Source organism: Pinus tabuliformis, chromosome 7 (assembly GCF_031772625.1).
Source record: "Pinus tabuliformis cultivar Carrire ecotype Pingquan chromosome 7, CPIR1, whole genome shotgun sequence".
Classification (NCBI taxonomy): Eukaryota; Viridiplantae; Streptophyta; class Pinopsida; order Pinales; family Pinaceae; genus Pinus; species Pinus tabuliformis.
Genome location: NC_142293.1, coordinates 532,575,736 through 532,598,470, shown reverse-complemented (window position 1 = coordinate 532,598,470; position 22,735 = coordinate 532,575,736).

Here is a 22,735-nt window from a genome sequence, read left to right as displayed (position 1 = left end):
TAAAAACGGTGCCGATTCCAGAATCGGCCCCTGCCACCCCAGGGCCTATTGTGCTGCGGGGGTGGGTAGTGAGGGGACTGCGTGTAGCTCCCTCCCCTCCCACCCCTGCAGCCCAGCCGACCCGGGCTTGGCAAGGGTCGATTCCTGGGCCGCGGGGATGGGCAGGGAGGGGATTGCGTGCAACTCCCTCCTCGTCCACCTCCACGGCCCTGTCACCCCCGGGCTGGCTAGGCCATGGTGGTGGGCGGGAAGCGAGCTACATGCAACTCCTTCCCAACCCACCCCCACGACCTAGCAAACTCGGGGTTGGTAGGGGCCGACTACGGAGTTGCCGCCTGCCACCCCAGTGCTAGTTGCGCCACGGGGTGGGTAGGGAGGAAGTTGCATGCAACTCCCTCCCCACCCACCCCGCAGCCCAGTCGGCCCCTGCCACCCCTGGGTTTCGCTCAATAGCAGGGAAAAAAATGAAAAAAAGAAAAGAAAGAAAAGGCCCTAGGGTGGCAGGGGTCGATTCTGGGAATTGGCCCTTGCCACCCCAAGGCCTTTTTTTTGGTTTTTTTTCTTATTTTTTTATTTCTTTTAATCAAGCCCCTGCCACCCCAAGGCCTTTTCTTAGTTTTTTTTTTTTTTCAATTTTTTTTTAAATGATTTGTATTATAATATTTTTTTATTTTTTTAATGTTTTATTTTATTTTTTATATAATTTAATTTTGTTAATGTTTTTATATTCATTTTCATTTTTTTTTATTATTTTGTTTCTATTGTTTTTTTTAACTTCAAAAATAAATGTATTTTATTTGTTTTTGTCAATTTGTTTTTTTCTTAAATTACATTAAATTTTTGAAATATTTTCCATTTTTTTATTTTTTTGTTTTTATTTTTTTTAATTTTAAATTTTACGAGTAAATTCTGATTTTTTTTACATTTTATAGGTTTTTTTTCTTTTTTGAATATTTTTTATCTTTGATATTTTTTTGTTATGTTTTTTATTTTTGATTTTATGTTTTATTACTTATTATTATTATTATTTAAATTTTGTGTTTTTATTTTTTATTCTTTTCTTGCGATATTTAAAAAAAAAATTCTTGTATTATTTTTTGTGTGTTTTTTTTAATATTTGAATTATTTGATTTATTTTTTTAGTTTTTTTATTTTTACAAGTTAATTTTGTTTTTTTTTTCTTTTTTTTTTAAAGGTTTTTTAGTCATATTTTTTTTTTCCATAATGTCATGTTTGAAATGTTTTGAAAACTTAATTTTTTTTTGTAGTCATAATCTTTGGTTTTAATTCCATGGTTGAAAAATTGTCAATATTTTATTGTTTTACTAAGTCATGATATTTTATTTTTAACTTCATTATTAAAAAATGTTGAAAATTAACCCTGAAAAAGAAAAAAAAAAAAATATATATATATATATATATATATATATATATATATATATATATCCAACATCAACATTTTTTTTTAGGGTGTTTTTTGCACACAAAAAATTGGTTTTTACTGCCATTTAAAAAAAAATGAAAATGTACCCCAAAAAAAATGTTATTCCAGCATCAACACTTTTCATTTTCAGACTATTTTTTCATGTTTTTTGGGGGTTTTTGGACTAGAGTACCCGTTCTGAGGTAATAGTTCTCATTTGATCAGTAACTATGTTAACCACTTTATTTATTAACTATGGTCGTTTACAACTAATTGTGGTCCCTTTTCTATAATGTTGGTCAACTAATTACAATTATTATTAATATGGATAAGCTCTTACGAGATCTCTTGAGTCTCTAACTAACTATGAATCTAACTTGGCCCCGTGGGTTTATTGCATAAATAAATGGATTAGGGTTGGACCTAACATGTTTTTTATAATGCGGGTCAACCAGTTACAATTATTATTAATGCGGATAACTGCTTACGGGATTCAGGAACTCTCTAACTAACTATGAATCTGACTAGGATCCTTGGGCATATTACATAAATAAAGGGTTTAGGGTTGGAACCTAACACAACACCTCAATGGCCGTCGACATGATATGTAAAATTCATCACTTAGCAAGATCAACTTCCTACAAATCTTTGCATATCCTCACATCATTTCTACAAAATGCACCATAGGGTCCACCATCGTGAGCACGTTTACCACCACTTCCCTTTGCATGTGTTAAACATCCATTCCAATCGATAGAGCCTCCCCACTCATGTGTTACATCATGTAATAGGCCCCCTCATCTTATTTGGAATTCATTACCATCTACTCTAGCCCGAAGGCCATCTCACTTGCATGGCTTGTAGATCAGCCTCATTTGTATCTTCTTCACTTATTGCTAACCAACCCTACTCCCTGGCCACCTTATTCATTTACGATGGATAAATATGAGAGCTCTTATGTGTTCTACATTGGGCATATCACCCCTTCATACAACATAAGCTCATTTTCATCACTACTTCCACCTCACCAACCCGGCACTGAGACCAACCAATGGGTCCCTAGCCCTCCACAAAATACACTTTACATTCATCACCATGTAGGTCACTATTTTCATGGGGAACCTATCTCCATGTATGTACATCCCAAACCACCTTTAAATTATTTTCGCAACTGTAAATTTTTTTTAGGAAAATGGTTCCCACCCATATTTTCATGCCTTGTACCCGGTGACAGTCCCTAGTCGCCCTTGGTCAGAGTTCGCACATATTCCACATTCATTCACCCTCTTCATGCCAGTCAAAACATACTCAAACCTACCCTGGATTTCCTACCAACTTCAGGGCCACTCCCCTCAAAATAACTATTTTGACTGCTGCCACTCACATTATAGCTCTGAACTTAGACATGTTGTCCGTATCCATTCATATTGTCAACTTTCATTATCAATCCTTTTTCACCGACCTTATTACAGTCAGTTCCACTTCACATCTTGATTTTGCAAATCATCATTTCAGGTGACTGATGCCTCTTTCCTGTCGAATTCAACTCTAATCTTCCAAGATCGAGGTAGCACCCTGGGTGGTACCCCCCCCCCTCCCGCTTCAGGGACATCCTCGGGTCGCACAATGGGACTCATTATTGACCATTGATGTCATAGATCTCCCTGAAATTAGACATCAACATAAGCTCTCATTTCAGTGTGGTATCGTACTTCATGACCATTATTGTTCTCTCATTTAGTTGAAGAACCATGCATCACTTAAAACCTGACTCAGTAGTGCCTACATCTTAATGCATGGGAGGTACCCAGAATCGAAGACCCATGCATCCATAAGCACCTCACTTCAGTAGTGCTTCACCTTTTCTTGATGCATGGGGGCATCTGACTCTTTCTATGTGTTAGAAGCGTCGTTGGCATCAAGAATTAGCATCATCGACTATCATCATGTCATCCATTCCAACACTAACTTGACATGAATATTTCCTACCTTACTGTAATAAATAGCAACTAGTCATCATAATGAGCATGGGACATTCTCACCTTGTATAAGCACTATTTTCAAAGCATGCTTATCTTTTGTCCTTAATTAAGGTTTTTCCCTACTCATCTCTATAGCAAGTTATTCTCTCTATGTAGAATTTGATCAGACTCTCAGTCAGGAAAGTAAAGGTGATGTATTTTGGCTATACATTTTCTCCTAACCTCATACATTAGGGGGGAATTATTGACACTAGAAAATTGTACACATATTTGTATAATCTAAAAGATGCCCAAAGTCATCTAGCAAAATGCACAAGTGAATATTTTCAAGCTGAACACATTATGAATTTCAAAAAAAAAAAATTTCTCCTAAGGTCCATTGTATTTTGAATTAAAAATTGATGACTACGCAACTTTCCCTTTGATAGTCACGTGACACATGATATTGCCTTTGAAGGTTGCTCAACGCACGATATTTCCTTCGAAAGCCACATGGTCAAGGAAACGACTAACTCAGTAATTCGGGACCACTTCCCACACTTGGAAGATGACCCCCTTAAAATATTTTAGTTATGTACATCCAAATTCAAGTCACCCTAAAGATATTCAACCCTCAAAGGAATCCTCTTGTCCTACTCATAATTCATTTTCATTCATGAACCAAGAGAGGGAAGATGGATTCAAAAAATATATATATAATCAGGCCATGGGAGAGACAACAAGAAAACAATGTTATGCTAGCCAAATTTCTATCAGAGAAACCCTTAATTTCATTGTTGAAGCAGAAGAAGTAGATCACTATTGTGTTGGCTGAATTGCTTCTTAGAAATCCATCACTCTAGTGTGGACAATATTTGACCATTGAGAGAGCCTTAATACTTCTTGGATAGAGAGGAGAATCTTGCAAAGAGAGTGAAGAAAGGAACCTCCTTGTTGATGATTTTTTAGCACCATAGCTCAAATAATTCTCTTCAAATGTTTAATATTCTACTATTTGTATTCATCTTCTACCACCACTAGTCAATAAAAGGAGCCATTTTCCATCATTATGTTGAATTTTTTTCCCCAGGAAAAATCGTAATCTTTCATTTATATTTGAAAAATTACATATAGTAAATGCTGAGCAGCATATTCAGTGAGTCTTGTATCCTTGTCTATGTAGGTATGTACATTCATGTCTCAAAAAGATCTGTTGTTGTTCTCATTACCACGCAGGGTAATCAGATAAGTGATATATATAAAATAATTACAACGATGTTTGCCACGCAGGATGAGTGCAGTAAAAGTTGTGAATCATGCATAGATATATACAAAAGTAAATAAAAAAATTGTTCCAATATATGTGGCCAAAAATATATTCAAAAATTATGTAACTACGGCTTGTCTTCCCTATGATATGCTTGATCTATGTACATCCAATGGTAATATTGGTACTGCTTAGCTTCAACCAGTTCCTGTATCAGCCACTATCCTCTGGGTAATATCGCGACCTCCTTGGAAAGTTGGTCAGTGCCTTGGTTGTATTGCCTGTAAATGTGATGACATGTGATTCTGTTAAATTGTGATTTGAACAATATCACTTCATCCATAATATGTTTAAGTGTGTGTGCATGGTAGGTAGACACATTGTTGAACGCGTTTATAATGATTTTTGAGTCACCAAAAATCTGCAAATTGATGCATTCATGTCCCAGTGAAAAACACAATAGATGACGAAGAGTGATAAGTTCAATGTAATTATTAGTGCCATCTCCAAGTCCCATTTTTACACTATAATAATGATGTTCATTTATATGCAGAATGAACCCCTCCCTACCCAACAACCTTGATCCTGTGTAGCCCCATCAAAAAAGGCCTAGGGAGTGGACTTATCAATCAAGGCAGGTGCAATATAGCGGCGCGGTGCAGAGGGTTTGTTATCAGGTATTTCGTGGTAGGCTGAGAGAATATTGGCCACCATTACAGCCCCGTTCATATTCCCTTCATCAAAAATGATTATGTTCCTTGTTAGCCATATGGTCCAGCAATAAATCAAAGGAAGGTTTATCAATTTAGAACCTCGATTTGTTGTACTCCAATCATTCCATGCATTTATAATGTATTCCGCTTGCCATCTACCAGATTGTAAAGGATTTGCAATTGTTTCCTAGAGATATTTTGAGAATTCACAACTTAGGAAAAGATGGTCAGTAGATTCAGATTCCTTTTTGCATAATACACACAAGCTAGGGCCATGAAAGGATCGTCGAGGTAATTGATGTCTTGTAGGGACTTTGTAGCTGAGCACGTAGTAGAAGAAAATTTTGGTCCGTGAAGGAGCACCCAACTTCCAGATTAAACACCACCAATCATGAGGATTCTCAGGTTGCCTGTGAGTACTGATTGTGAGGTATCCTAATTTAGGCGTATATAATCCATTATCTGCCATACTCCATATGAGTTCATCCGGTCCTTCCAAAATTCTGATATGGGATTCAATCAAAGCATCAATGTAATCATGCCAATCTCAGTGCCGTTGAGGTGGTAGATGAAGTGCATCAACAGATTTCCATCCTTGGGAGAGAATTGTAGTATTCTCTTGGTCAGCAATGTGTGTTATGATAGATATACCCCTATGGTTCAGCAGATGTACAAGCTCTCTGGAAGACGGTATCTGGCCCCTCCTCCTGCCCAGGGGTCTATACCAATACGGACTCCTGTGCCATCAATGATTCTCCAAACCAGATGGTTTCAAATGATGGGAAGGGAATGTATCGGAGCTTTCCATACCATGGAGATGCATGTCTTATTACAATCAAGTAAGCGCGCCCAATCCATAATTTGCATGGGCCAGATATATTTGTTATATGAGACTTTGGTCCAGAGATTCTGACCTGTAAGGACAGCCCATTCCATTTTAGCAGCCAGTGCCTGTGCAAAGTCCTTGAGATCTTTTAGCCCCAACCACCCCACTTTTTAGGTAGTGCAATCTTTTTCCAGCTTACCCAAGCGAATTTTTTTTTGTCTTGATGCCCATTTCAAAGGTATCCGCTCCAAATTTGTTGAAGATGAACCAACATGTTCCCTGGGATCCATGCAAGGGACATCCAGAATACTAGTGTGGCCTCCAGGATATATTTGATGAGGACCAATATGCCAGCTCTTGATAAGAACCAATGACTCCAGTGAGAAAACCACTTTTCCAACTTAGTGACTAGCCAGATCCAATCACCAATTTTCTGGCTCAAGGGTTTAATCCAGAAACCTAGGTATTTGAACCCTTTGTCGAGAGGAATGATGATATAAGGGAAATGGTTCTGTGTGCACCAAGACTCTTGTACGGTGGTGGAGACAAGGGTGATGGTGGATTTCTCCTGATTAGCAAGCATTCCAGCAGCCTTAGAAAAAAGGGCAAGAGCACTGGCAAAAGAAGTATTATCTCTGATGCTTCCATCAAGGAAGATGAGGACATCGTCCACAAATAAAAGATGAGTAAGATAGCTCTGCTCCGTAATTTTGAGCCCTAGTAGTCTACCATTCCTCTTGTCCTGGATGAGAATACGACTGAGACCTTCCATAAAAATAAGGAAGAGGAGGGGAGAGAGGGGACAACCTTTTCTAAGTCCCCTCTCAGCATGGAAGAAATGGGATGCAGATCCGTTGATGAGGACAGTAAATGTAGTAGTGGTAACGCAGGCCATAATCCAGGTGATGAAACAATGGGGGAAGCCCAGATGTATAATGAGCATTTTGATATATAGCCAACTGACACAATCAAATGCTTTAACCAAATCAATCTTTAATATGATGCCCTTAAGCTCTTTAGACCTGACGGAGTGAATGGCTTCCTCATCTGTACCAATGGCTTCATAAATATGCCGATTTTCCAGGAATGAAAATTGTTCTAGGGAAATATACTGAGAGAGGATTGGTCGGATCCTATTAGCAATGATTTTGGCTATGATCTTCTATAGGTAGTTGCATAGGGAAATGGGCCTGAAGTCATTAAAGGAGGAAGGTGAATCTAACTTAGCGATAAGAGAAATGAAAGTGGAATTTATAGCATTATAGAGCTTCCCAGTGATTTGACATTCCTCAATCACTTGTACTAGATGATTACCCAATAATTCATAAAAAGCAAGGTAAAATTCTACCGACCATCCATCTGGCCTAGGACTCTTGTCCCTTTTGAGCCATTTTAGTGTGCCTTCCAGTTCTGGTGATGTAACAGGAGAGTTGAGATCTACCTCTTGTTAGCCTCTTGCTACAGCAGGTATTCATTTTTCATGATTGACATTTTCACATGCCAAATATGTCATACTTTGCAGGCTGCAGTGTTCCATATTTCCAGAACAGACCAATGAAGATGCCATGAAAGTATCTTGGTCCAAATGCCACTGTTGTATTCCACATTTTGATCACAGTTATCAGGCAACTTTTGCGTTCAAAGGAGGTACTCAAGCTGGAATTCACTAATCTCCCCTTCTTCTCATTTCCCCCCAAGTCACTTACTAACATCCCCCAAGAGGTCAAGATCTGCTTGAGCCTCTCAGTTTCATCATCTCCATGACACTCGCCTTGGTAAGGATTTGCTTTACTCAAGGACTGCTCACTCATCATCTGTGAGCCCTCTTTTCCCCAACAAAGCCTAAGGTCTCATACCTTAGCGCCCTCTTTTAATCTCCATGTTAACTACTAACTTTATTATATAAACTCCCTATCAGTTTTCCCTTCCCCTATTAAAATCATATATATAAACTCCCCTATGTAAATACCCCTCCCTGGCAATATAGCCATATTCTCTATAAGTCCGGGAAATCACAGTCCATCTGGGGCTGTTTTTAGCCCATCCGAGTCATTAAGGAACTAGTTTGACATCTGGTCAGCTAGTAATCTCTCCCTTAACCCTAAAAACCCCCCAAAAGCCCATGTTTTCACCTTTCCCCTTGTAAAATTTCACCCTAACGCTGTAAAAAACCCATATTCTGCCCCTAACTCAAAGTTTCTGTGCATAATTATTAAGCCCGCGCCTGTAAAACCCGCATAAACCCGTTTCCCTAAGTTTTTAACCCACCCGCACAAATATTAAAAAACGAATATACTCCGCATATACCCCACACTAAACCCGCCGCCCTTCGCATCCGCCGCCAGCCGTCCGATCCACGGCCCCGCAGATCGGCGATGGGCGGGCCGCCCCATCCCCGAACCGCCCGAACCTTAGCGTCCGGGAGATGGGCGGTATTACCGCCGTACGCCCGCCACGCGTCAAGCGCCGGGCTGTGGCGGAGCCCCTCCCTCCGAAACCGCCATCCCCGAAAAGCGGTGCGCCCGATACCACTTACTGCCTCCAGCCTGGTGACGTCACTGCCTACGTCACCCCCTGCATAGTCACATCCCACGTCGCCCTCCGCCCAATCACCGCGTCGAGTCATCTGCCTGCGTGGCCTCCTGCCACGTCACTGCCGCGTGTCCCTGCCATCGTACCTGCCACGTCATCGTCCGTACATGATGACGTCATGCTGACATCATCCCGCCACGTCGTCCTACTGACGTCATGCTGATGTCATCCACCGTACAATGTCACATCATGCTGACGTCATCAGCACTTTTTTGGGCGCAAAGGCGCGAAAGTCGCACTTCGGAGCCCCGGAATCCAATTCTGAGGTAGTTTTTGATGAGTGATTTGCGCTAGGCGCAAATTGCTCATCGCTAGATTTTTTGGGCTTGAATGGAGAATCTTCAGGGAATCTTTAGGGAATCTTCTCATCATGCAGCCCGAGGAAGCCCGAAAAGGCGCAAAAATGATTTGTTTTCTTCACAGAGCATATCAAAAGGACCAAAAAACAATTCCAGTTGATACAGAGGCCGAACAGTGGCCATTTACTGGTGATTAGACCCGCAGCACATCAGATCAGCAGTCCAGATCTTGTCAAAGAGTATCAGTGGACAAAAAGCAGCCAAAGAGTATCAGCCGAAGATCTGTTTAGGGGCTCGAAGCACCTGTTCATTAATGAAGCCCCCAGAAAGTCAAATCAATAAGCATCAACCCATCCTTGCCCTCAAATCACCATTAAGGCATTCAAAGCACTAGGACAGTAAGGAAGCAGAGACCCATGCATATTTATTTCAGAAGATATTGCCCCGAGGCACCCAGGACTACATCACTTATTCATTTCTGTTTACGGATACCCCAGCGTAGCTCAAAGATATTTTCTAGCATTTACTTCTGGATAGGATTACGTTAAAGTAATCAATTTTCTGTCAGACCTATTAAGTCAGCTGTAATAGATGGTTCCAGATAAATCTTCCCTATATATACCACTCACTGTATGGCTTTAAGGGTTGGTTGGTTGATAGTTTTCAGTAGAGACTCGCACTGTATACCTGACATGTTTTCTGTAATCAAAGACTGCTGAAAATCTTGGAGGAAAGACTGTCTGCTCTATGTCTAATGGTCTGAAGAAGTGAAGATGGAATTCCTGTGCTGCAGCCTGAAGCAATAAGTGCCTCTTATCTCTGTGTATGTGTTTGCCATTATCTAAATAGCAGGAAAGAAGGAATAGCCTAGAATTAGTTTAAATACTCTCTATGCTCGATTTCTGTTGTTTTTAGATGTTTTCCTCTGAATGAATTGGTTATGAATATTGAATTCCTTCTAGCTCATGTTTACCCCAATTCACCTGTGTTGGCCAATTATGTAGGGATTCTTAATTGCCCCTAGATAGCGCCCTGTTACTTTCTTTGCTAATCTGTTGGAGAGATTCTTAACTGCCTCTCTTTCTTTAGAATTCATTTCATCCTTTAAACCTGAAAATTGCTTCAGACTCAGCTATCTTGCTCCATGTTCCCTCACTGTTATTAAGAAAACGCACCAGCAGTTCCCCTCCTCGACTCCACGCCCAATGGTTTGAAAACTTACCAGACTATGTCTTGCCTCTCTACTTGAAGCGTCTTCCTTCCCACCGAAAACAATATAAAACCCCTGTGCATCATACCTAGCCTAAAATCCTTTCAAACAAAGCTAAATCTAAAAGAGAGAGCCCTCTCTGACTGCAGGCAAGCTAGAACCTGCAGTCCAAAGTTGGTTTGTGGTTACCTCGGCCGTATCCTTTTCCAGAGCTTAAAGGACAACCTAAGTGATAACATAATGGCGACTCCGCTGGGGACCTTCCTCAGATAATTTCACAAAGTTTCACGAAGAAAGTTGGAAAGCTCTGCTAGGAGGAACCAAACCTTCACAGCCACTCTTCAAGTCTAGTTCTGATCTTTGATGGTGGACAGAGATCAGGCACTCAAAGTTAATATATCCACCTGGCGACTCCACATCATCCTCATAATAAAGACTCCACTGGAGAAATGGACCCAAAAGAAATTTATGAGCAGATCAGGCTTTTGACCTGGATTTTGATCCAAGAGGTCATGTTCTTTCTCTTCCATAAAATTTTGCTGTACATATTGTTTAAATTTAACCTTTATGATTTTCCTTTAGAAAATGTTGAAGAAAGCCCTCCTTGCACATCAGAACGACAGCCTCTAAATGCAGCTGATGCTCACCTCATAGTCCAAGGGGACACTACTGTCAAATCAAATCATCCTATCCTTGTTCATACCGAACCCAATCATTTAGCCCCTGTACACAATCCTGTGCCTCGTAAAGTTCCTGATAGATACAAGCCTCTCATTTTGCCTCCCCTGCTTAATCCTTTACCCAAAAATCATCCCATGAAGCTCCCAAAATTTGATGGAGAGAATGGAGTTACTACCCAAAAGCACATCCAGGTTTTTGAAGATTATTTAAACATTTTTGAGGTAGAAGATGAGGATGTTAGTGTTAGGCTGTTTGCCCTTTCTTTGCAAAGTGAAGTTAGGACTTGGTTTAAAGCATTGCCTGAGGCAAGCATCTCGAATCTCCAGTAGCTATTCAAACTCTTCCTTGATAGATGGATGATCAAAGTTAATTTCCTCATGCTTATAGAAGAATATCAACAGTTAAAAAGGATTCCAACTGAAATTGTCCAACAATTTTCTGAGCGATTCAATCAGGTTTATCACTCTTTACCATTGAATATACGACCTCCCCCTGATTTGGCTCTACTACATTATCCAGCAGCATTCGATCCCGAAATAGAATTTCATCTGAGAAAAAGGAGCCCCTCTACTATGCAACAGATGCAGAACATGGCAGTAGATGTAGAGGTTAATCTGAAAATTAGGGAGGAGAAGTTGAAAGCAGAAAAAGAGGGTAAACTGGATACCTGGCTAAAGAAAGCAGAGGAATTAAAGCAGACATACACAATAGAAGTTGAAGGTTTAGAGCACCACAAAGGATCTGTTTTGCAAAAGGAAAGTAATGGTATTCCTGAACAAACCGGCTACAAAACAGATGACATATTCATGCAGCCATACATGATGGAGCAATCTCCTGATATAATATATGAATGTAATAGCTGCTCTTCTTTCAACTGTCTGCCCAAATATGATCTGTATGACGATGATTATGAAACCAACGATCAGATCAGCCTCACAGAGGGATCAGAGCCTATTGTGGCAGAAAGCACAGTTCAGGCTCATTTGCTTGAACCCAATGATCAGCAGGCCCAGTTTAGCTGCGAAGAAAGGGAGGAAAAAGCAGAGGGTGTTGAGTTCAGCGAAGGAACTTTACCATTTTGTTTCAAGTCTTTTCAGTTTATTAGGGGAAATCATCATGCCATTTATAATCAAGTGTCACCATATTTTGATATTGACCGGCTGGAGGAAAATCCAGACCCCGCACTTAATGCATTAACACTACATTTGCAGCTCCAAAGTGTCGGTGAGTGTCAGATTGAGGAAGACTCAGAAGCAGCAGCATGTGACCAAAAAATCTGACTGGATTCCCAGCCTGTTGACTTTCAGCCATCTCGGATATTTGAAGAAGAAAAAGAACAGTCAGCACAAATCTGTCAGGTGCCATATGAGCAGGCCTTCAAAGAATTACAGGTTCCATTCCATGTTTTTCATAACCCATCTGATGATAAGTTGTGTGATGAGGAAATTCACTGCTCTTCTCCGCTAGCAAGCTGAAAGACTCAAAATCAAGTTCTTGATGATTCCCCAAGTTCAAAGCATGATAGCTACCCCAAACTTTTGTACAGTTCTTCAAGTCAGTCTGGCAATAATGTATATATGCTACAGGACCCTTTTGTACAATTTCTTGTTTCAGCAGAAAAGGTCAGCAGCTTCCTGATCTTCTCAAAGATTAATAAAGCCTTATTAGATTGCAAGATCTCCATTCCAGGTAACAACAAGCATAAGCAGCAAGCACCTTTCATATTTATAATGCTTACGTGGTTGCATTGGCTGTTTCATTTCACCTAACGGCAAAGAAAGTACTGGTTAGGTTAGGTAGGTAGGATTAATAAGGCAACCGGCCAAGTAAATTTTGGAGAATACAGCAGTAATTAAAAGCAAGGCAGTCTGACCTGCTGTTCTTGACTTTTCACAAGGAAAAGCCATCCCCAAGTGGAGCCACTGTTAGCCTCCTGCTGCAGCAGGTATTCATTTTTCATGATTGACATTTTCACATGCCAAATATGTCATACTTTGCAGGCTGCAGTGTTCCATATTTCCAGAACAGACCAATGAAGATGCCATGAAAGTATCCTGGTCCAAATGCCACTGCTGTATTGCCCATTTTGATCACAGTTATCATGCAGTTTTTGCGTTCAAAGGAGGTACTCAAGCTGGAATTCACTAATCTCCACTTCTTCTCATTTCCCCCCAAGTCACTTACTAACATCCCCCAAGAGGTCAAGATCTGCTTGAGCCTCTCAGTTTCATCATCTCCATGACACTCGCCTTGGTAAGGATTTTCTTTACTCAAGGACTGCTCACTCATCATCTGTGAGCCCTCCTTTCCCCAACAAAGCCTAAGGTCTCATACCTTAGCGCCCTCTTTTCATCTCCATGTTAACTACTAACTTTATTATATAAACTCCCTATCAGTTTTCCCTTCCCCTATTAAAATCATGTATATAAACTGCCCTATGTAAATACCCCTCCCTGGCAATATAGCCATATTCTCTATAAGTCCGGGAAATCACAGTCCATCTGGGGCTATTTTTAGGCCATCCGAGTCATTAAGGAACTAGTTTGACATCTTGTCAGCTAGTAACCTCTCCCTTAACCCTAAAAACCCCCCAAAAACCCATGTTTTCACCTTTCCCCTTGTAAAATTTCACCCTAACGCTGTAAAAAACCCATATTCCGCCCCTAACTCAAAGTTTCTGTGCATAAGTATTAAGCCCGCGCCTGTAAAACCCACATAAACCCGTTTCCCTAAGTTTTTAACCCACCCGCGCAAATATTAAAAAACGAATATACTCCGCATATACCCCGCACTAAACCCGCCGCCCTTTGCGTCCGCCGCCAGCCGTCCGATCCACAGCCCCGCAGATCGACGGTGGGCGGGCCGCCCCATCCCCAAACCGCCCGAACCTTAGCGTCTGGGAGATGGGCGGTATTACCGCCATACTCCCGCCACGCGTCAAGCGCCGGGCTGTGGCGGAGCCCCTCCCTCCGAAACCACCATCCCCGAAAAGCGGTGCGCCCGATACCACTTACCGCCTCCTGCCTGGTGACGTCACCGCCTACGTCACCCCCTGCACAGTCACATCCTTTGTCGCCCTCCGCCCAGTCACCGCGTCGAGTCATCCGCCTGCGTGGCCTCCTGCCACGTCACTGCTGCGTGTCCCTGCCACCGTACCTGCCATGTCATCGTCCATACATGATGACGTCATGCTGACATCATCTCGCCATGTCGTTCTGCTGACGTCATCCACCGTACAATGTCACATCATGCTGACGTCATCCGCCGTACAATGTCACATCATGCTGATGTCATGCTGACGTCATCAGCACTTTTTTGGGCGCAAAGGCGCGAAAGTCGCACTTCGGAGCCCCGGAATCCAATTCTGAGGCAGTTTTTGATGAGCGATTGGCGCAAATCACTCATCGCTATATTTTTTGGGCCTGAATGGAGAATCTTCAGGGAATCTTTAAGGAATCTTCTCATCATGCGGCCCCAGGAAGCCCGAAAAGGCGCAAAAATGATCTGTTTTCTTCACAGAGCATATCAAAAGGACCAGAAAACAATTCCAGTTGATACAGAGGCCGAACAGTGGCCATTTACTTGTGATTAGACCCGCAGCACATCAGATCAGTAGTCCAGATCTTGTCAAAGAGTATCAGTGGACAAAAAGCAGCCAAAGAGTATTAGCCGAAGATCTGTTTAGGGGCTCGAAGCACCTGTTCATTAATGAAGCCCCCAGAAAGTCAAATCAATAAGCATCAGCCCATCCTTGCCCTCAAATCACCACTAAGGCATTCAAAGCACCAGGACAGTAAGGAAGCAGAGACCCATGCATATTTATTTCAGAAGATATTGCCCCGAGGCACCCAGGACTACATCACTTATTCATTTCTGTTTACGTCTGCCCCAGCGTAGCTCAAAGATATTTTCTGGCATTTACTTCTGGATAGGATTAGGTTAAAGTAATCAATTTTCTGTCAGACCTATTAGGTCAGCTGTAATAGATGGTTCCAGATAAATCTTTCCTATATATACCACCCTCTGTATGGCTTTAAGGGTTGGTTGGTTGATAGTTTTCAGTAGGGACTCGCACTGTATACCTGACATGTTTTCTGTAATCAAAGACTGCTGAAAAGCTTGGAGGAAAGACTAGTTGCTCGGTGTCTAATGGTCTGAAGAAGTGAATATGGAATTCCTGTACTGCAGCCTGAAGCAATAAGTGCCTCTTATCTCTGTGTATGTGTTTGCCATTACCTAAATAGCAGGAAAGAAGGAATAGCCTAGAATTAGTTTAAATACTCTCTATGCTCGATTTCTGTTGTTTTTAGATGTTTTCCTCTAAATGAATTGATTATGAATATTGAATTCCTTCTGGCTCATGTTTACCAAAATTCACCTGTGTTGGCCAATTATGTAGGGATTCTTAATTGCCCCTAGATAGCGCCCTGTTACTTTCTTTGCTAATCTGTTGGAGAGATTCTTAACTGCCTCTCTTTCTTTAGCATTCATTTCATCCTTTAAACCTGAAAATTGCTTCATACTTAGCTATCTTGCTCCATGTTCCCTCACTGTTATTAAGAAAACACACCAGCAGTTCCCCTCCTCGAATCCACGCCCAATGGTTTGAAAACTTACCAGACTATGTCTTGCCTCTCTACTTGAAGCATCTTCCTTCCCACCGAAAACAATATAAAACCCCTATGCATCATACCTAGCCTAAAATCCTTTCAAACAAAGCTAAATCTAAAAGAGAGAGCCCTCTCTGACTGCAGGCAGGCTAGAACCTGCAGTCCAAAGTTGGTTTGTGGTTACCTTGGCCGTATCCTTTTCCAGAGCTTAAAGGACAACCTGAGTGATAACACCTCTAATTCTGCATCAACAAAGAGTGTGAATTTTCCCGCCACTTGTATAATATCAGCTAGGTTGGTCCCCGGGGAGCTTTGTAAAGGTTTTAAAAATGAGTAGTTCCCAACTGTGATAACTTATAGAATGTATCAGCCACCCCTCCCTCAGGTAAAGGAAGGTTCCAGATGGTATTTGATACCCTTCTGCCTTTAGCATAATTCTGAAAAAACTTTTTGTTGTCATCCCCTGCTTTTAGCCATAGTGCTCTGCTCTTTAGCCTCCATGTTTCCTCTCTGTCTTTAAGAATCTTATCCTTGGACTTCTCAAGCTCGATCAGGTGTAGTTTATCTTGCAAGGACCCAAATCCCTTGTTTCTGTCACCCATAAGGCTTTGCAAATCAGTTTCAATCTGTGTTAGCGTCTGATCCTCCCTCTGATTTTTTTCTTTAGCCCAGGTGATCGATAGTCTCTTCAATTGGGTAAATTGTGGCAAAACCCCTCAACAAGGGATCGATAACCCATAATAGGGTGAGAAATCCAGTATTTTGTAACTAACTTGATGTAACTCGGGTCCAGAAGCCAGATGTGATTCAACTTGAAAGGAGGATTTGGCTTAGGGTAAGGTCCAAGGATTTCCATGTATATGGGAGAATGGTCAGAAATGCCCCCCACTCCCTCCCATTGCCTGTATCTGTGCATATTCTGCATTAAAGGTATCTTTATCAAGAAACAATCAAGTCTTCTGGCCAAATCTGCCTCCCCAATTCTTCTATTCCTCTAGGTAGGAAGTATTTTGTTCATAGGGATATTAGCAAGATTGTGGAGGTCTAATAAGTTCAGCATGTAATGATTAGATCCACTTGAGCATGTGACCCCCACGATTCTCCAATTCCTAGGGAGAAATTTAGGTCCCCTCCCAGAATGATATTATCGCCAGAGACCATAGCCAAATTAAGGAGCCTGTGCCAAAAATCCTCTCGTCTATGGTAGGGTCCATATATGTTCATGATCCAAAACTCCCTTCCCAACTCAGCTGAAAATATGTCCAGCCCAATGAAACTTGTGCATCCCCAAGTAGATAGATCTTTTATATTTCGAGGGTTATACCTAATAGCAAGGCCTCCGGATCGACCCGAGGCTCCCACATAATGAAAGAACCATCCAGGTTTGAGATAGGGCAGAGTATGAGAGATGATGTCTGCCTCCCCCAGGGTCTCTTGAAACAGGATGATGTCAATTGACTCAAACTCGAAGAATCTCCTTAGGGCTAGTTTTTTGGAGGTACTAGCCATGCCTTTGCAATTAAATGAGAGGCACTTCATGAGGGGGATCTCTCCACAGTAGTCATCGCTCTAAGTACCCTATCAATGGAGAATTGCCTCCTAGAATCTATCTCGGCCCCAACGCGTAGTATAGCTTTATATAAAAAAGATTTGCGACCTCAGGAGAATTTGATAGAGGGGCCAGGGGTGGAGAGCCCTAACCTTGAATCAGGAGGCGGAGCTTCAAGCATATAGCTACGAGAACGCAGGTTATATGAATGAGATGGTTCAGACCCTTCCACAGAGGATGTGGGAAGGGATGTGGTGACAGCCGGGAAGGATGGAGCAGTGGTAAAAAGACATGGTGGGGGAGTGGAGAGAGAGTGAGGAATGGAGGGAATAAAATGCAGAGGAGATGAAGAAGTATGAGAGACAAAACTAGTAACAAAAGTAGAAGGAATGGGGATAGATGACGTACTCACATTCCTCACGGATTCAATTGCTATCCTAGATCACATCATAGGAGGTGACGGTGTCCTGCGCGATGCTTCAGTGGCTTGTGGGGAGACCGCACGAGCAAAGGCCTTCTTCGGTGACATAGATGGACATTCCGAGTGAGGAGAAGGTTGACCTCTAGCTTCAGCTGGTTTGATCGGAGAATCTAAATCCTTATTCACCATAAGACAATCCTTGTATACATTTCTGACCTTGTGACACCTCCTGCACCGAAAAGGGACTCCCTCGTAGTCTAATATCTGCACCTCAGTGTAAATTTTCCAGTGCAGCATGATTTTCTCTTCCAGCCCCCCTCTGGTATCCAAATAGACAAGTATTCAGGCAAGGGTTTGATTCTTCGTCTAGATATAGGATCTGTCATAATCTAGGTAAGTTCCAAGCATGTTCCCAATCCGCACAAAAACATCCTCCAACCAGTACTGCAAAGGGAGTCCCAAGAGCTAAAGCTAAAGAGGGTCAGCCCAAATCTGTTCCCGTTCTGGGTCAAACATTAGGCTTTAGCATTTGAGGAGGACCGGGGCCATCTAAATATGCCAGTACCATGCAAGAATAAGATGGGTGTATTCCACCTTCGAGAAATGTAACGCAAACCAACGACGGGGTAGAAGTTTCACCTCCGGCAACTCTTGCAGTGTGTTGCACCAAATATCTTGAACCCAAAGAGTTAATCGCTCCACTGAATATGCCCTTCCATGGATGTGTCCAACCAGGATAGTGCTCAAATTATCTTCAATTTCCCCCATTAATAATCCTTCTCCAAAATTAATAGTAAAGTCCTTGGAGGTGGATCTAATGCACTTTTCCTTTCGTTTGTAGGTTCGCAGTGTGGTGGGGTGTTCCTACAATGGGTCCAGAGGGGTGCCTCCTTCCAGTTTCTGTTGTGCTACCAATTTGACCTTGATGACAGGGGTCTCAAAATGCGTGGATGGGGATAAAGAGGCCAAGGATGATGTGCCATATCCCTGGGATGCAAGCCTCGCAGAAGGGTTTGCAGCCGTCCCTATCAATAATTGCTCTCAAAGTGTGTGGGAGGGACATCTCAGATATATGGACTCCAGAGGGTGGGGTTTGAATGCAGGAGAGGACGGATAGGCCGTGGAGAGAAAATGAAGAGTGCCCGATGAGAGCAGAGGGAAATCAAGGGTAGGGGATTCAATGGAGAGCATACCAAAATGTAGGGATGAGGCAGAGAGCCCCAGGAGGGTGACCACAAGAGCAGTGCAGGTTGGTTCAAATACGGAGAGAACCAGCGATGCTACAGAAGAATGGTTAGGGCTAAGTCGACCGAAAATAGACTAACTTGGGAAGGGGTCCAGTGAATAATCCACCGCCTCGAGATCCAAGTCCATATCCATCATGATCAGGAGATAACGACACATGTGGACTTCCAGTGGTAGAGGGCAATAACAACAGAGATGAGCGCAGTCGGGGGGGGTCAACCGATAAGAAAAACTGCATGGTAGAAGAGAGCTGTGGTAAAATCTGTAGGGTTTACCCTAACCCTGAACAAAATGGAGCGTAATGAAGCTCCATCTTTTCTTTAAAGGGGCTCCCTCTTATGTTGACTTCTTTGCTCCATTGAGCATTATTTATGTGTTTATATCTTTTTTTTAGTTTATGTTTGTATATGTATTATTTTCACCATTTGCAATACTTTGTTTCTTCATGCTTGTCCTCTAAGAATGACCAAACTACTTGTTTTTCTTTGCAAGGAACATCCTATAGCTAAGAAGTTGTATTTTGGTATACCATTGCTACTAAAGAGCTACAATAGTAATCAACGTAGATCAAGATCAACTATATATTATGCCTTTACCATATCATGAGATTGAACAATATTCAAAACCACTTAGAACCATGTAATAAGAAACCATATCTATGAATTTCATCATTGTAGTTTGTAACCATACAAAGCTCCAAACCATGTTTCACCAGAGCTTCGTTGCCATTCTTATAACTAGAAGAAACCCATTCACTCGATTGAGACTAATACTTGATTGAGCTGTGAATGCTTTTATTGATCACTTGCCTTTGATTTGAGTAGCTAGGAATGTATTTATAATGGTTTGCAGTCTTAGGCTTATGGAGGGCCAACCGTAGGCCTCTAACTTCCTATGCAATAAATTCAACTAAGATCAATACTTGCACCATGTAACCAAGGACTAGGCCCTACCATGTGACTTTAATTTTACTTAATGGCTCTCTTATTCCATCTAACTAGGGGCTGAACTTACCATGTGACTTTAATTTTATTTAATTGCTTGCCTCCACCATATAACCGGGAGCTAGCCCTTACCATGTGACTATACACTTCTGAACACTCAACTCTACTTCTTAAAATCAACACCTTAGTCCCATATGTCTAAGGTTCGTGGCTCGGTCCCTATGGGTCACTAGTCATCCATATGATAACATCATCATGTTGTCATCATTCCATATAGCAACCCATGAGGAGTTCTACATGTCACCCATTTTTATCTTCATTAGAGGAAATTTCAGCCTAAAACTGTCAATGAATTTTTTTTGTAATTTCCATGTCATAATATGTAAACCAATCAAAATCCTTTAAATTTAAAAAGAGGTACATGTAAATATTTTGGGGGGAAAAGAAGAAACGTTTTTTTTAATTGTATTTTTGGATTAACTCTTTATAGGTTTACTCAAATTTCAAGTGTAGAAACTCATTGGACGTGGAATTAAATTTCACATCCAATGTGTACCCATTATGCATACTTGCACATTTTTTTAATGTATCTTCAATTTTTATCAATGTCGGTCTTATCAAAAGTATGCATAATGGGTACACATTAGATGTGGAATTTAATTCTGCATCCAAATACACTTGAAATTTGAGTAAAACCATAAGGAGGTAAGCCAAAATTACAATTTAAAAAGGCAATTTCTTCTTTTCCCTCCAAAATTCATAACTCTTATTTTATTATTTTAACTATTATTTTATTATTTTTCCTTAGGAGACCACTTTAAGGCTGAAATTTTCTCTAATGTTTTCCAACCAAAATGTGTCATTTGTCCCTAACATATGGAATCTGTTGGTGCCACATCACCTTGTAGACATCATCAGAGGATGTATTTTTCCACATGTACAAGAAGCATATAATATTATCCCATGTGTATGGGTTGTCAAATTATCACATTGGGCCAATCATTGTGTGCCACGATTCAATATGCTAAGTCACCAAAATGAAACATTCTAAGTTCACCACATGTCTATCCAATCATAAAGATAAGCTACTCCGAGATTGTCATGTGTCTACTCCGTCACCAACTTGAGCCACTTCAAGCTAACTATGTGTCTGCTAAGTCACTAAAATAAGCCACTCTCAGCTCATCATGTGTCAATATTTGGGGTGACTGTGGTGGGTTGGAGACAATTTAACTATCATGCAAGTTGTCATAGTTTACACTGATCAAGTCTTTGTCTAGTTTTCATCATGCATTCAATCAATACAAAGCTACATGTTTTTTAGAATCATTACAAATTATGTACTTATTGTCAACCATTGATTCAAGCGACTAAACAATAGATCTACTAGGAATATGTGAATTGGTTAATGTATTAATATTTTTGGTTTTGTTCTATAGTCTTTAGGTCCTTAATCACTATTTAACTTCAATGTCCATAACTTCTCATCTAGGAGGATTTTTTTAGAGTGAGATACATCATTGGAAAGGTATCGACAAGACCTACACAACCATGTTATTTACAACATCATTAGGGCATCATAATCTTGTCAAAAACTCAATAAACTTTAAATTCATTTTAATCATTTGATGAGATTACATAAGATATCCATCTATCATATTGCATGCTTTTCCTCATGAGAGATACAATTATTGTCTTTGAGATTCCTTTTGAACTTAATGACAACATTTTATCATCAATGACAAAATTATGTGCAATAAATGTCCCTAGCTATAACCTTATGCTAAGAGTTCAATGAATTCAATGCTTCATGCATATAAGTCCCATTTTGAATTTTATGGTCGGTTGCATCTTTCTTCTTGAATCCTTTCAAGGAAACAAGATGAATTTTATTTGGAGGTATGAAAACAAAATTGAGGATAAAAGAGAAGTTTCATAAGTTGTGGAAATTTTATTCGGCGAAGGCCTTGGTAATCACACTACCCACAATCACTTGAGTCATTATTTTCCAAAATACATCCCCTTGTGAAAAATTTTCATCGATATTTAATGAAAAGACCCTATCTCTAAAGATCCTAAAATAAATATTTTTCCAACCTATGGAATCCTTGGAAGGGGATGCCACTACCTATAACTCAAGGCTATGAGTCCAATATAATCCATGATTTGGTAATCTGAGCCTCTATTTTAATTTTATGGTGAGTTTCAACTTGCTTGTATGAGCCATTCATAGACATATTCTGAATTTTTTCCAAGGTTATAAAAATAAAACAAACTTAAAAAAATGAGCTGGTTAAGCTCTTGAAATTGTTTTTCGCCAAGGTGCATGTGAGCATTCTAACCACAGTCACTCGAGCTAATGTTTTGCAAAACTCATTCCCTTGTGCAATTTTTTTATTGTTCATGTATGTAATAACTTTCAATATCCTCAACTAAATAATTTTTTAGGCCTATCGAATCCTCGGAGTGGGGTGTCCCTAGTTGTGACTCAGTGACAATAGTTCAAACAAAATCAATGGTTTTCAAATATGATTCCTATTTTGAATTTTATGGTGAGTTACAACTCATTTCCTAAACCCGTTCAAGGACATATTGTGAATTTTGTCTACAGGTATTAAAAGGAAAAGAAAACAACTATAATTAAGAAACAATAAATGAAATATAAGGACACAACTAAAATAATACAAAAACACTAATGCAGATGCTAAATGACTTGTGAGGAAACTAATAAATAAAATAACCATTAAAGAAAATGATACATAATAAATCTAAAGAATGCCTACTAAACAAAAGAAAGGTGAATCATTTCTCTTAATTATTCTCTTATTTATTTGGATTTAGACAAATTATTTTTTTTCTTTATTAGTATTTTAACATACATTTCTTGATTCCAAGAGGTATAAAAGAGTAACCAAAGCAATAGGAGAAAAACTTTATATGCATGTATGACTTTCAATCAACATTTTCTACTTGCATTTATAAATTTTACTTTGC